At 34.5% G+C, this 15,621-nt stretch overlaps 1 protein-coding gene across 2 annotated transcripts in view; it reads left to right on the plus strand.

The window, feature by feature from the left end:
- Positions 1–15,621, plus strand: part of cped1 (cadherin-like and PC-esterase domain containing 1) — a 75,894-nt gene that overhangs the window by 49,444 nt on the left and 10,829 nt on the right. The gene's annotated exons all lie outside the window — the stretch shown is intronic.

A 15,621-nucleotide genomic window follows, 5' to 3' on the forward strand; every position in this document is an offset into this window, starting at 1 on the left:
TGTAGAGTTATGTTTAATTATGAAAGCACATTTATATGATTTAGGTGTTAATTATTTAGGTTTGAACATACAATCATGTAGTTTGAATCTCTCTCATCAGTATAAGATGTTGAAAGAAACCATCTCGAGATTAAAGTTGTTAAATTTCGAGAAAAACTTGTTAAATTTAGAGAAAAAAATCGAAAAAAAATGTTGAAAATGAAGTCATTAAATTACGGGAAAAAAGTCGTTAAATTACGAGAACAAATTTGTTAAATTATGAGAAACGTCGTAAATTTCAAGAAAAAAGTCGAGATAAAAGTTGAGAAAAAAGTCATTAAATTATGAGAAAAAAGTTGTTAAATTACGAGGACAAATTTGTTTAAATATGAGAAAAATGTCATTAAATTTCGAGAAAAAAGTTGAGATAAAATTTTGAGAATAAACTCATTAAATTATGAGAATAAAGTCATTAAATTATGAGAAAAAAGTCATTAAATTATGAGAACAAATTTGTAATTTAACGAATTTGTTCTTGTAATTTAACGACTTTTTTCTCATAATTTAATGACTTTATTCTCAACATTTTATCTCGACTTTTCTCGAAATTTAACAAAATTTTTCTCATAATTTAACAAATTTGTTCTCGTAATTTAACGACTTCTTTCTCGTAATTTAATGACTTTATTCTCAACATTTTATCTCGACTTTTTTCTCGAAATTTAACAACATTTTTCTCATAATTTAACGAATTTGTTCTCGTAATTTAACAACTTCTTTCTCATAATTTAATGACTTTATTCTCAACATTTTATCGTGACTTTTTTCTCGAAATTTAACGACATTTTTCTCATAATTTAACAAATTTGTTCTCGTAATTTAACAACTTTTTTCTCGTAATTTAAAGACTTTATTCTCAACATTTTATCTTGACTTCTTTCTCGAAATTTAACGACATTTTTTCTCATAATTTAACAAATTTGTTCTCGTAATTTAACAACTTCTTTCTCATAATTTAATGACTTTATTCTCAACATTTTATCGTGACTTTTTTCTCGAAATTTAACGACATTTTTCTCATAATTTAACAAATTTGTTCTCGTAATTTAACAACTTTTTTCTCGTAATTTAATGACTTTATTCTCAACATTTTATCTCGACTTTTTTCTCGAAATTTAACGAGTTTTTTTCTCGTAATTTAACGAGTTTATTCTCAACATTTTATCTCAACTTTTTTCTCGAAATTTTACGAGTTTTTTCTCGAAATTTAACAACTTTAATCTCGAGATGGTTTTATTTTTTTATTATTGCTTGGCCCTAATCCTCTTCCGTACTTTTCCTTAAAGGAGATACTGAATAAATTGTTTAATTAATAAGACAGTTCAAAAGTTTTATTAAAATCTTACTGACCCAAAACTTTTGAATGGTAGTCTAAATTGTATAATTATTTATGTAAATTATACAAATTGTTTTTTTTTTTTTTTTTTTTTTTTGCATAATTTATATTATATACAAAATATACAACAAAATTTAAGTATTTATTTAAAAATAAGTTTACTTTTCTGCATGTTATCTGTGTCATAATATGTAAATCTTGACTTTAAGCTCTGGTAACTGAATTTTCAGTATGTGAATGTGTTGCTTCAGTCCATTTAACTAACTCACCAAAACCACCTGGCCTCTTTTCCTCTACCAAATGCTCTATCATCTGTTCTCTTTTCATGTTTTTCTCTCATTTCTTCCCCCTTCACCTCAATGGGTCAGCGAGAGTACCATGATGGTCATAGCTGGATGTCTGTAAACTGGGCGTGGGGGGTTGAGGACCACCAGCACCCCCTTCCAAACACAAGCTCCATTCACCCTGCTGGGCTTTGAAGTCCTCTCGAGTGTCTCTGGCCACTGTATTGTCGGGCTAATGCAGAATGTTGCCTGATTGTTGGGGCAATTTGATTTTTAATTAGTTGAAGACGACACAGGCAGGATGGCAGGTATGCAAACAGTTATTACTCCCACCCACCAAGGGTTGCATCAATGTATTGACTCTCATACACGCATGTTCCTCCTCAGTCTTCCTTTATTTCTGTGTGAACACCTGCTTTCATCTTGTAGTGAAAACAAACACACCAAAGACAATGAAGCACTATTGTAGTGGTGCCAGTGAACATGAACATAGATGTTTTTCTCTAAATACTCTCAAAAAACCCAAAGGAGCTATAGTGGGTTAGTCTGTCTTGTTAATCTTTTCACCTTGCTCTGCATTTGCGTTTTGTTTTTTGTTTTGTTTTGTTTTGTTTTGTTTTGTTTTGTTTTGTTTTGTTTTGTTTTGTTTTGTTTTGTTTTTTTGTTCAAATACTTGCAGAATCCTGCAGTAATACCAAAGGAGCTGTAGCATAGCTGTTAATGCGTTCCAGACGTGTTGAGCTGTAGATTTGGTTTTCTAACCTTTTTTTTATTGTCCACCAGGTGAAAATATGTGAAAGTGTGAATGCTTCAAAAAACAGTTTTAAAAGTTTAAAGTCAAGGTTATCACTTGCACTACTAATACGGGGTGGTAACGTGTTTTCAGCTACCTTTGACCTAAGATTCAATCACGAAACATTTTAAACCACATTTAAAACAGTCTTTAGTGCTGTCCACTTATAAACGGATCATCCGAAACTGATCTTAATACCAGCTGTAAAGAGACTGAAGGAACAGTTAATGAGGCATGGATGATTTCCTAGGCTTCTTTGTGATGTGCTTGTACTAGTATTTTTATACTTGTCCATCTTGTTTCTCACAGATACTGTCTGACCAGCAGTTTACCTGCTAATGTGACGCTGTCCTTCTCACTTAAAAACTCAAAGAATCTATGCTCATTCCACATAACTTGCTGGTCGGTATGGCGACATGGAGTAAAGTGCTCATTTCCTCGCATTGTCAGGAGCTTTTAATCCTGCTTTGAAGTGCGGCAGCTTGGAGGATCCTCCACGAGGAGCCTCAATCCTATTTCATACAGAAAACTGCCTCTGTTTGCCCATCAGAGAGCTATGGGCTTGCTACCTGCAGTCTGTTCGCGCACATCTGGGACTGGCTAGCTCGTCACAGCGAGCGAATGGCCACAATGACAAACTTCATTGGCCTTATTAGTGCTGGACTGAATTAGCACCAGCAAGGGGAAATGCCAATTTGACACAGTGTGCCACATTCACACAATCTTAATAAGATGCAGCTGTTTTCTTGCAGATCTGATTAGGGAAAGACATTTCGGATTTTTGTCTGATGGACACAAAAAGCTGTTTGTCATATGTGACTTGACTAAATTCAAGTGATGTTTCACTTTTTATTTACCTTGCTAGCTATGGTATCTGCCAATTACATTAAAATGACAAAGATTTACATTAATTATACTGATAACAGTGGTTGTTTTATTGTAGTAACAATAACTGTCTTAACTCTTTTGGCTGAAACTATGGCTGCTATAGTAAATGTTCTTAAGGGCTAAAATTTGTCCTGTGATCCATACGCGTTATTCTAAAGGGAAAAAAATATTATTAAAATATATATTTTTTTAATTATTTGTAATCTATGGAATTGTGACTTTACCTCACAATTCTGACTTTTTTCTCATATTTGTGAGTTTACATCTCGCTTTTTTCTCATAATTGTGAGTTTACATCTCGCAATTCAGACTTCACAATTGCGAGTTATAATGTCAGAATTGTGTTATATGAAGTGCAAATTGCATGTTATAAAGTCAGAATTGTTATATACATAAACTCACAATTGCAAGAAAAAATGTCAGATTCGTAATTCTGACTTTATAACATGCAATTAAGACTTTATATCACACAGTTCTGACATTGTAACTCGTAATTGTGAGCAAAAAAATTCAGAATTGTAAGATAAAATCGTAATTACCGTTTAAAATGTTTTATTCCGTGGCGGAAACAAGCTTCAATAATAAAACGAATGAATAGATTACTATTTATTTATTTTATATTATATTTATTTTTATATTTATTTTGTATTTTATTTTTAAGATTTTTTAATTGTTTAAAAAATATCACATTTTTTTTTATTTCATTTCAAATGCAGATTTTGTTACCATTTTATATCTAGTAATTCTCAATTGTGTATTCATATAGAAGGCTATTTCTTTATTTATTTATTTTATCTTATTTTATTTTATAAATTATTTATTTTAAATACTTGCAGAATCCTGAGCTGTGGCCCAGCTATTAGTGTGCATGTTCCATATATATTATTTTATTTTGAGGATTCTCACTGAATATCCTGTTTCACAAAAGTAAAACACTTGCTATGTCTTTCTAATCCTATACTCGTAGAACAAACTTGCTCTTATTTTGCTAATCCTTCATCCTTGAGTTTTTCTTCTGCATTGTTGGTCTTGAGTTTCAATCAGGTGATGACAGAAGGGTTTGATTGGGATGATTGATGGAGGTGGATGTATGGAGAGAGACAGGAGAGACCTCCTGAACCCACCCACCCGCACCTTTCATCTCTCTCTTTCCCTCTCACACACTACAACCTTTTCTTTTTTCACTCTCTCCAGCTCAGGCTCTCACAGTGGGCCTTGAGGCCTTTATTTGCTCCATCAGGATCCGGAGTGGAATCTAAGAGATTATGTAGCAGTCCACATGCGCGCGTGATCGGGAGCTCTGCTTTTGAAGTCTGTCAGATCAGACCCACTCACACATGGATTAAGCTCTTACAGCACCGTCTGGGTCAGAGCGGGGCACAGGACAGTGAATGCGTATGCATTCTCTCCCACTCCCACCAGTGCACTTCTCCAAAATGATGGTGTTTTAATGCGTGCTGTATGTTACTCCTGACTTCTGTGTGTGAGAGAGGAAAATAGCTGGATTTTGGGCCAGGGATGAATCAGAAAACAAGCCTCCTCTCTGTTTGGTAATTTTACATCTGGTATCTGATCGCGGAGTCAGGGCTTTTAAATTAAAGTGAAAGGAAATGCTTTTTTACACTTGCGTTGCCAGCATTGTCTGTTTTTGTTACACACCTGTGTAACCATGAGGGGAACTGACTTCATACATCTGCTAAAAATCACTACGACACCAGTTAGTTAAAAGTCAATGCAAATGTGGCTCAGAAAAGTCAGGTTAGCACTGAAAAAAAGCTGTAGCATCATTTCTTTGCAGATGCCTCTTGGATTAATGTTTTATTATCTAATGCTTTGGCTTTCAGACACGTTTAAGTGTGTCTTAAAGGGATAGTTCACCCAAAAATAAAAATTATCCCATGATTTACTCAGCCTCAAGCCATTCTAGGTGTATATCTTCTTCCAGATTAACACAATCGGAATTAATATTTAAAAATATCCTGGCTCTTCCAAGATTTATAACAGTAGTGAAGAGGTCAGAGTTTACGCTTCTGATGTAAGTCGACTTGTTTGCCGGAAGCTGGTTATTATAGATTATTAAGTTGTAAATATGTATATTTTTCTTACAAAAACCCATTGCTTCGCTTCAGAAGGCCTTTATTAACCCTCTGGAGCTGTGTAGATTACCTTTATGATGGATTGATGTAGTTTTTTGGGCTTCAAAATTTTGAGCGCCATTCACTGCCATTATAAAGCTTGGAAGTGCCAGAATATTTTTAAATTTAACTCTGATTGTGTTTGTCTGAGAGAAGATAGTCATATATACCTAGAATGGCTTGAGGGTGAGTAAATTATGGGATGATTTTCATTTTTGGGTGAATTATTCCTTTAAGTGTCCAAATACTTGGTGAGCAGTAGAAGTCTGGTACCAGAAACGAGCAAGATGGGGAAACTGGTTTAGAGTCTGAGAAACATTCCCCAAAGATCCTGCATTATAACAGAAAAACCATGTGGTAACTTTTGGACCTGACTGCTGGTTTTCATTGAACGGTTCTGCGGTCTGCTCACAGCCCACTTTTTGCTTTGTACCTAATCAACTCACTTGTACCAGAGAAATGAGTAAATGTATCCGTTCTGCTCTTAATCAGTCCCTGTTAAAGAAGGGATCCAGCTAAAAGCTGTTTGCCAATCTCACTCAGAAGTTGACTTCCTGCTCTGCCTTGTTTTTTTGTGGTCCAGGGCCCAATTATTTCACAATAATAAAACCACTGGCAGTTCACTATTAGCACGGTCAGTAGGCTTTACTATGCTTCAGTCAGATTTTGTGCTGTCATGGATTACACAGTGTTGACTACATTGTTTTTTTCATATTTCTTTTATCTTGCCCACTTTAGACATTCTACTAACTATAAGTAACTCATTAATTTGCAACTACATGTCAACTAACTCTCATTAGTAGAGCATTAGAAGACAGTTAGGTTATAGGGTTAGGGTTAGGGTTAGTAGAATAAGTTGACATGTACTTGCAAAGTTACTTCATTTTTTACCTAAATGACAGAATTCCCTTTATTATTCACCCTCATGCCGTTCCACACCCGTAAGACCTTCGTTAATCTTCGGAACGCAAATGAAGATATTATAATTGAAATCCGATGGCTCCGTGAGGCCTCGGATCATAAATGAATCAGTGTATCGAATCTGCTGTTCGGAGCGCCAAAGTCACGTGATTTCAGCCGTTGGCAGTTTGACACGTGATCTGAATCATGATTCGATACACTGATTCATTTGTGCTCCGATGCTTCCTGAAGCAGTGTTTTGAAGTCGGCCATCACTAAATAAGTCATTATTTTGTTTTTTTGGCGCACCCAAAATATTCTCGTCACTTTATAATATTAATATTGAGCCACTGTACTCACATGAACCGACTTAAATATGTTTTTAGTACCTTTATGGATCTTGAGAGAGGAAATGTCATTGCTCCCTATGAAGGCCTCACAGAGCCATCGGATTTCAACTAAAATATCTTCATTTGCGTTCCGAAGATTAACAAAGGTCTTACGGGTGTGGAACGGCATGAGGGTGAGTAATAAATGACATAATTATCATTTTTGGGTGAACTAACCCTTTAAGTAGTCTGTGGAGGGACCATCAAAATAAACTGCTAGCAGATATTAAGCAGACAATCTACTAATATTCTAATGAGAGTTAGTTGACATGTAGATGCAAAGTTAATTATAGTTAGTAGATGTCTGAACTGGACTATTAAAATAAAGTGTTACCAAAAATTTATTCATTAGCAGCAAATCAGCATGTTAGAATGATTTCTGAAGGATTATGTGACTTTGAAGACTGGAGTAATGATACTAAAAATTCAGCTATGCATCACAGGAATTGTTTTGATCAAATAAATGTAGCCTTGGTGAGCATAAGAGACTTAAAAAAAAAAAAAAAAGTAAAAATCTTACAGACCCCAAAATTTTGAACGGTAGTGTATGCATCTAGATATTTATATAGTAGAGTAATTATATACAAAAAAAAAAAAAACATGCATGGATGAATTCTACGAAAGCCCTGCCATTGAGATGAATGGGAATGCTAACAGATATGTTAAGTATTACAGACCTTCTAGCCCCAGCCAGTTAAAGAAAGATCTGCTTTGGCAGTGATTCATTCTGGCCAAAGTAAAGATGCAACATTTTTGACCTTAGTCCAATTTGTCTTCAAGGACTGGAAATTTCCCGCCGTTAAATCTCACACTTACGTTTCTGAATAACTCTGTTGGCTGTTTTCGTTTTTCAGCTCTCCTACCGAGAGACAGATCAGTGAAGTAAGAGCAGCTGTGAGTGTGTGTCTGTGTCCAACTGACTCTTTTTACCTCTGCTGCTAACAGGACTGGAGGATCACTTGATTAAAGCCATGCCGTGTGCTTTTGACTTTCTTTAATGCCTGTGTGTGTGTTTGGAGGGGAAACGGGGGCCGTGACTGTGTATCACAGGTGGTACAGGGCTGTATTGTGTTACAGAGGAAGTTAGTGTGTGTGTTCTGAAAAGATGAGACTGGCAGCTTTGACTTCTGTTCATTTCCTCACTGTAATTAGTAAAAGCTTATCTGATGCCATGTTTAGCCTGAGAAAGAGAAAGAGAAGGTAAGAGAGAAACAGATGAGAAGGGAGAACACAAAATCAGTGAGAGCAAACAATTAAAACACTGCATTTCAGTAGTATACAGATTAAATGTCATGACTCAGTGTATTTAAGTAATTAATTAATAGCTTAATAATAATAATATGTTATTATTCATAATAATAACATAGAAATAGAAATATAAAACATTATTATTTATTAAATATATTATTATTATTATTATTATTATAAATAATGAATAATAGTTTTATATTTCTTTGTTGTTATTATGAATAATAAAAATACATTTTATAAAAAAAAAATAGCTTAATAATAAGGTTTCTTTTTTATATTATAGATGTATTATTTTATAGTAGTATTTTTATATATGTATATATACAGTACAGTTCAAAAGTTTGGAACCACTAAGATTTTTAATGTTTTTAAAAGAAGTTTCGTCTGCTCACCAAGGCTACATTTATTTAATTAAAAATACAGTAAAAACAGTAATATTGTGAAATATTATTACAATTTAAAATAACTGTGTACTATTTGAATATATTTCACAAAGTAATTTATTCCTGTGATGGCAAAGCTGAATTTTCAGCATCATTACTTCAGTCTTCAGTGTCACATGATCCTTCAGAAATCATTCTAATATGCTGATCTGCTGCTCAAGAAACATTTAATGTGTACAATTGTACAAAATATTTGTGTACAATATTTTTTTTTCAGGATTATTTGATGAATAGAAAGTTCAAAAGAACAGTGTTTATCTGAAATCTAATCTTTTGTAACATTATAAATGTCTTTACTGCCACTTTTGATTGATTTAATGCATCCTTGCTGAATAAAAGTATTCATTTCTTTAATTTCTTTTCAAAAAAATAAAAATAAAAATTCTTACTGACCCCAAACTTTTGAACGGTAGTGTATAATGCTACAGAAGCTTTGTATTTCAGATAAATGCTGTTCTTTTGAACTTTCTATTCATCAAGGAATCCTGAAAAAAAAGTACACAACTGTTTTCAACATTGAAAATAATCATAAATGTTTATTGAGCAGCAAATCAGCATATTAGAATGATTTCTGAAGGATCATGTGACACTGAAGACTGGAGTAACGATGCTGAAAATTCAGCTTTGCATCACAGGAATAAATTACTTTGTCAAATATATTCAAATAGAACACAGTTATTTTAAATTGTAATAATATTTCACAATATTACAGTTTTTTACTGTATTTTTAATTAAATAAATGTAGCCTTGGTGAGCAGACGAAACTTCTTTTAAAAAACATTAAAAATCTTAGTGGTTCCAAACTTTTGAACTGTACTGTATTTAAATAATATATATATGGGCAGCTTTTAAATTGTTACTGCAGGTTGCCCTACAGGTTAAACGACATACAAATTCAGCATTCCGACCCATGTTTTAAACACTAAAATCTCTCTGGTAGCCGGTAGATTTGTATTAGTTGAAGCTTTGAAGGAAATTTTTTAAAAATGGTTCAATTGGCCCCAGTCCCAAGACTTGTCAAGCCATCATTTATGACAGACGCAGAAAGGAAAGAAAGAGATACAGAATTTTCTGTCTTCTCATTGCATCCTTGTATTGTATTTTCTGTAGATGATGAATCCATATTTTGATTGCTCAGATCCTTTAATAGAGCTCGACTTGACACCGGATTCCATCTGTCATCTTCCATTACAGCTCACATTTGTCAGAACTGCAGCTGTCGAACACCACTTCAGTATGATTTGGAAAAAACCAAACCGGCGACGGCAGTGTTCAAACACGTGAACTCCAAACCTTGTGAGCTTTGATCTGACCCCCCCAGAACAGATGACGCTAACTGCTGATGCAATCAGAGGTCATGCACCCTTGAACCCTGCATCTCAACCTGGCCTGGAAAGTATTTACAGTGAGCATTTCAAATAAGTATTCGGAAGATCACTGCAAATATCGGTAATTAGATTTACTGTGTGTTTGTGTGTGTACTCATGTGGTTTGTATTAGCAAAATCCACTGATCTCATATCAGATACAGACTTATTCATTATTAGCAGTGGGATTGGATCTTTGACCAATATGAAATGGGTCATTAGAGGTTTGCAGGGAAAAACTACGGCTGTTTGCGAATGGAAGTATTGCATATTCTGCACTTTATAGCATTTGATTGACATCCTCCTGTCTTATGTTGCCTCAGATTTGTCTCAAGTGTGCGTGTTTGTTGCGTGTTTAGTGTATAGCTGGCAGTAGCTCTGCATTCAGATGTAATAGAGATCTACTATATGAAAACAGAGACCAGATGTGGAGTAAAGCTCCTCTTTAGATAACCTGACCTTATAAGAGCATGTCTATACTGTTTTCCAAAAGCTTATATGAGCTTTTTGGCTTGGACCGTTACGGTTGATTGCATCCATGTGTTTGTGTTCGTATATGTTTATCGGTGTAATTATGTTTGGAGACTGAGAACTTCAGAACAGAGCCTGAAACAGTTTGACAAACAATCATATACCGTGAATATGAAGTATATCAAATAGCTTCCTGCTTCCGCTTGTTAAATGATTCAGTGGCTTGATCCATTGTTGCCTGTTAGTTCATAGGTCTGGGAGATATATTCTGAGGAAATGCTATTTTATTTTATGTCATTTTTGGACATTTAGATGCTGTCACAAAGCACATTGTTTTAGGTTATCTAATAAAACATTTTTTGCAGTTTAAATTTTATTAATACAGTAAACCAGTTTGTTGGGAATATTACATTAATACATAATACTTTATTAATATAAACTGATGCTTTAATCTTCAAAAGCAGATTAAATTATAAAGATGTATTCATATTTTATTTTATTTATTTTTATTCCTTCTCTTTTCTTATTCCTTGATCCAGAATATTCTCCCTCATAGTCTGTTATCTTGCTAAATGTGAATGCTAGAATTTAACTTTTGAAGTTACTCTAAATAAAACCTCTCTTTCTGTTCTCTTAGCCGATTGAAGGATTCAGTCCGAATACCTCTTTTATATTCTTTCAAATAAAACTTTTTGATGCCTGCTGCATATGCTGCTTCTGTTTTCACCCTCCTAATTGAAAAGAAACCCAATAGCTTGTCTTATAGTGTGAGGGATTGGCTGACAGCATGACAGTTCTATATAGGATTACAATCCACAATCCACAGGATTACATTAAACACTCTCAGTAAAGCCACTTCAGGCTTTCATAACAAAGGCTGTATTTCACTGAGCAGATGGGACATCTATACGGCTCTTCTTACAATGCAGCCAGTTTAATTACACTTTCGTTTTTGCATTGATTAGTGTTGAAGAAAGCATGCCTCAAATGCATCAGCTTATCTGCCACTTCTAAGTCTCTTTGTTGGTTTGGCACTCTCACACTGACCTGTAATACAACATCTGTCGAATCAAGTTCCCATCTGACAAAATATCATTGTTATTTCACCTTATTTTCAGGCCAAGAGAGGAAAAGATTAAAGGTGTACACTGTCATTTTGATGTTATCATGATGTTATTTATGCTACTAATGAATAAAATGGCCCCAAATTGTTAGATAAACAGTCTAACTTTATTTTATCTTTCTTTTTTTCTGTCAAAGTTTCATTGCCAGTTGCTTTGCTCAATCCAATACAGGGCAACACTTGATCCTACTGGAATGGTTTTACATGTTTGATCCTCAACAGAAAGCTGCTAATCTCCTGCTTGTAAATTTTTATGTCTTTCATTGCACTACAGCTGAGGGCTTTGTCTCCAGTTGCGGCTTATTAAAACAGCCCCCTTAAGTATGTGTCCTTCCTCTCAGAGGGCTTAAGACTCTCACTTGAAACAAACTTTTAAAGATAAAAGCTAAGCAGAGGGTCCTTGTGGAATCTGAAAGGGTTTGTGAGAGCTGGTAGTAAGGCAGAGACTTGACCGTGTTGGCAGCTGAGAGTACGGTCTGATGTACGGCAATAATCCTGGCTTTTCTATCAGCGCGGGTTATTCACTTTGATCAGCGGAGATTACACTGCCGTTTCTGTTGGTCGCTGCACCCTGTAACCAACACGAATGGCTCAGACTAGCTTTCTGAACTTAAAGGGATAGTTCACCCAAAAATGAAAATTCTGTCATTAATTATTCACCCTCGTGTTGTTCCAAACCTGTAAGACCTTTGTTCATCTTTGGAACACAAATCAAGATATTTTTGATGGAAACCGAGAGCTCTCTGACCCCTAGACGACGGTGGCCCAGTAGTGCACAACACAACGAAATTAAAAAAGCAAACATAAGTTCACAACACAACGAAATAAAGCCACAACACAATGGAAACAAGCCACAACACAATGGAATCAAGCCACAACAAAACAAAATAAAGCCACAACACAATGAAATAAAGTCACAACACAACAAAATAAAGCCGCAACAAAACGAAATAAAGCCACAACACAACAAAATAAAGTCACAACACAATGAAATAAAGCCACAACAAAACGATATAAAGCCACAACACAATGAAATAAAGTCACAACACAACAAAATAAATCCACAACAAAACGAAATAAAGCCACAACACAATGGAAACAAGCCACAACAAAACAAAATAAAGCCACAACACAATGAAATAAAGTCACAACACAACAAAATAAAGCCACAACAAAACGAAATAAAGCCACAACACAACAAAATAAAGTCACAACACAATGAAATAAAGCCACAACAAAACAATATAAAGCCACAACACAATGAAATAAAGTCACAACACAACAAAATAAAGCCACAACAAAACGAAATAAAGCCACAACACAATGGAAACAAGCCACAACAAAACGAAATAAAGCCACAACACAATGAAATAAAGCCACAACAAAACGAAATAAAGCCACAACAAAACGAAATAAAGCCACAACACAATGAAATAAAGCCACAACACAACGAAATAAAGCCACAACAAAATGAAATAAAGCCACAACACAATGAAATAAAGCCACAACACAATGAAATAAAGCCACAACACAACGAAATAAAGCCACAACAAAATGAAATAAAGCCACAACACAATGAAATAAAGCCACAACACAATGAAATAAAGCCACAACACAACGAAATAAAGCCACAACAAAATGAAATATAGCCACAACACAACGAAATAAAGCCACAATACAATGAAATAAAGCCACAACACAACGAAATAAAGCCACAACAAAATGAAATAAAGCCACAACACAACGAAATAAAGCCACAATACAATGAAATAAAGCCACAACAAAACGAAATAAAGCCACAACAAAATGAAATAAAGCCACAACACAATGAAATAAAGCCACAACACAATGAAATAAAGCCACAACAAAATGAAATAAAGCCACAACACAACGAAATAAAGCCACAATACAATGAAATAAAGCCACAACAAAACGAAATAAAGCCACAACACAATGAAATAAAGCCACAACACAACGAAATAAAGCCACAACAAAACGAAATAAAGCCACAACACAATGAAATAAAGTCACAACACAACGAAATAAAGCCACAACACAACGAAATAAAGCCACAACACAATGAAATAAAGCCACAACAAAACGAAATAAAGCCACAACACAACGAAATAAAGCCACAACAAAATGAAATAAAGCCACAACAAAATGAAATAAAGCCACAACACAATGAAATAAAGTCACAACACAACAAAATAAAGCCACAACAAAACGAAATAAAGCCACAACACAACAAAATAAAGCCACAACACAACGGAAATGTTCCCGACCACTTGGGGGCTCTCAGAGCTCGGTAATGTTAGTATTCCTAAAACAGAAATGTTCAAATTCCAAAGCTTGTTACTTCCTGTTGGTAAGACTGACAAGCTTTGTAATTTGAACATGTCTGTTTTTAAATGTTAAAAGTAATTTTAATGAATACAAATTATACGTTTTAACCACTTGGTGGAATTGTCAGACATTCCCTTCATCATTCACCGTGGTAGCGCGTCAAATCATTCACAGGTATAAATATGAAACTATTGTGCACTCAAGTGATTTTGAATTAATATTTCATATTAATTTTTCGATATACAGTGGTTATATACTGTTGAAACTAATCGTGATATTCATATCACTGCCGACTATAAAACTATAAAACATTGGCAAGGAATACTAACAATACCGAGCTCTGAGAGCCCCCTAGTGGTCGGGAGCATTTCCGTTGTGTTGTGGCTTGATTTCGTTGTGTTGTGAACTTATGTTTGCTTTTTTAATTTCGTTGTGTTGTGCACTACTGGGCCACCGTACTAGACAGCAATTTAATTAACTCTTTCCAGGCCCAGAAAGGTAGGAAAGACATTGTTAAAATAGTCCATGAAATTAGTATTGGTGTGATCTTGTGATGCTGACTCAGGAGCCGGCTAGTACTGAGACAGAACAAAATAATTTTTGTTTTGTTTTTGCGCACAAAAAGTATTCTTGTCGCTTCATAACATTTAAGGTTGAACCACTGCAGTCCACTGCGTGGACTGTTTTAACGATGTCTTTAGTACCTTTCTGGGCCTGAAAAGTGGTAATTAAATTGCTGTAAACAGCTTTCGGTTTTTTATCAAAAATATCTTAATTTGTGGTCCAAAGATGAACTAAGGTCTTATGGGTTTGGAATGACATGAAGGTGAATAATTAAATGATTAGTTCACTTTAAAATGAATATTACCCCAAGCTTTACTCACCCTTAAGCCATCCTAGGTATATATGACTTTCTTCTTTCTGATGCACACAATCAGAGTTATATTAATAAATATCCTGACACATCTAAGCTTTATAATGGCAGTGAATGGGATCAACAAATATGAAGCTGAAGAAAGTGCTTCCATCCATCATAAACATACTCTGGGGGGTTAAAATAGGTCTTCTGAAGCTAAACGATGCGTTTATGTAAGAAAAATATCCATACTTATCAAGTTATAAAGTAAAATATCTAGCTTCCGCCATACCGCCTTCCGTATTCAACTTACAAAGAAAGTGTAATGCCTCTCGCAGTTCAAACACTTACGCTACATCCTACGCCTTCTGTATCCAACTTAGAACAAAAGTTTAACTGATGTGCATGGATGCACTTTCTTGAGCTTCATACCCGTTGGTCCCGTTCACTGCCATTATAAAGCTTGGATATTTATTAATATAACTCTGATTGTGTTCATCAGAAAGAAGAAAGTCATATATACCTAGGATGGCTTGTTAATTTTCATTTTAAAATGAACATATCCGTTCAATGACAGAATTTTCATTTTTGGGTAAACTAACCCTTTAAATGTTCACACACTGAAAAAACATGCACACATGGCAAAATTGTATTGAATAATAATCCCACTAACCCTAAATCTGAAGTATAATTAGTGTCTGTAAGATAAATGGTGCACAAAAATTTTAATTCGAAGAGTTAGGACTCTCTAAGTATGAAATATCACTAAAGGGTTTCACAGAACCTGCAAAATGGCTTAAGAGAATGAATAAATTCTGTGAAATTCCCTTTCATCAACTTTAAATCGTTCTCGTTTTTGTATATTCCCCAGTCCCTCATGTTCCTTTCATCCATACTGGTTTTGTGAAATCCTCATTAACCAGATGCTCTTGATTCATTATTCTCTGGTGATATAAAGACAGAAGCCAAGGTCTGATCTGAGCTTGAGAAGAACCTGAGAG

This window comes from Megalobrama amblycephala, linkage group LG14, assembly GCF_018812025.1.
Source record: "Megalobrama amblycephala isolate DHTTF-2021 linkage group LG14, ASM1881202v1, whole genome shotgun sequence".
Classification (NCBI taxonomy): domain Eukaryota; kingdom Metazoa; phylum Chordata; class Actinopteri; order Cypriniformes; family Xenocyprididae; genus Megalobrama; species Megalobrama amblycephala.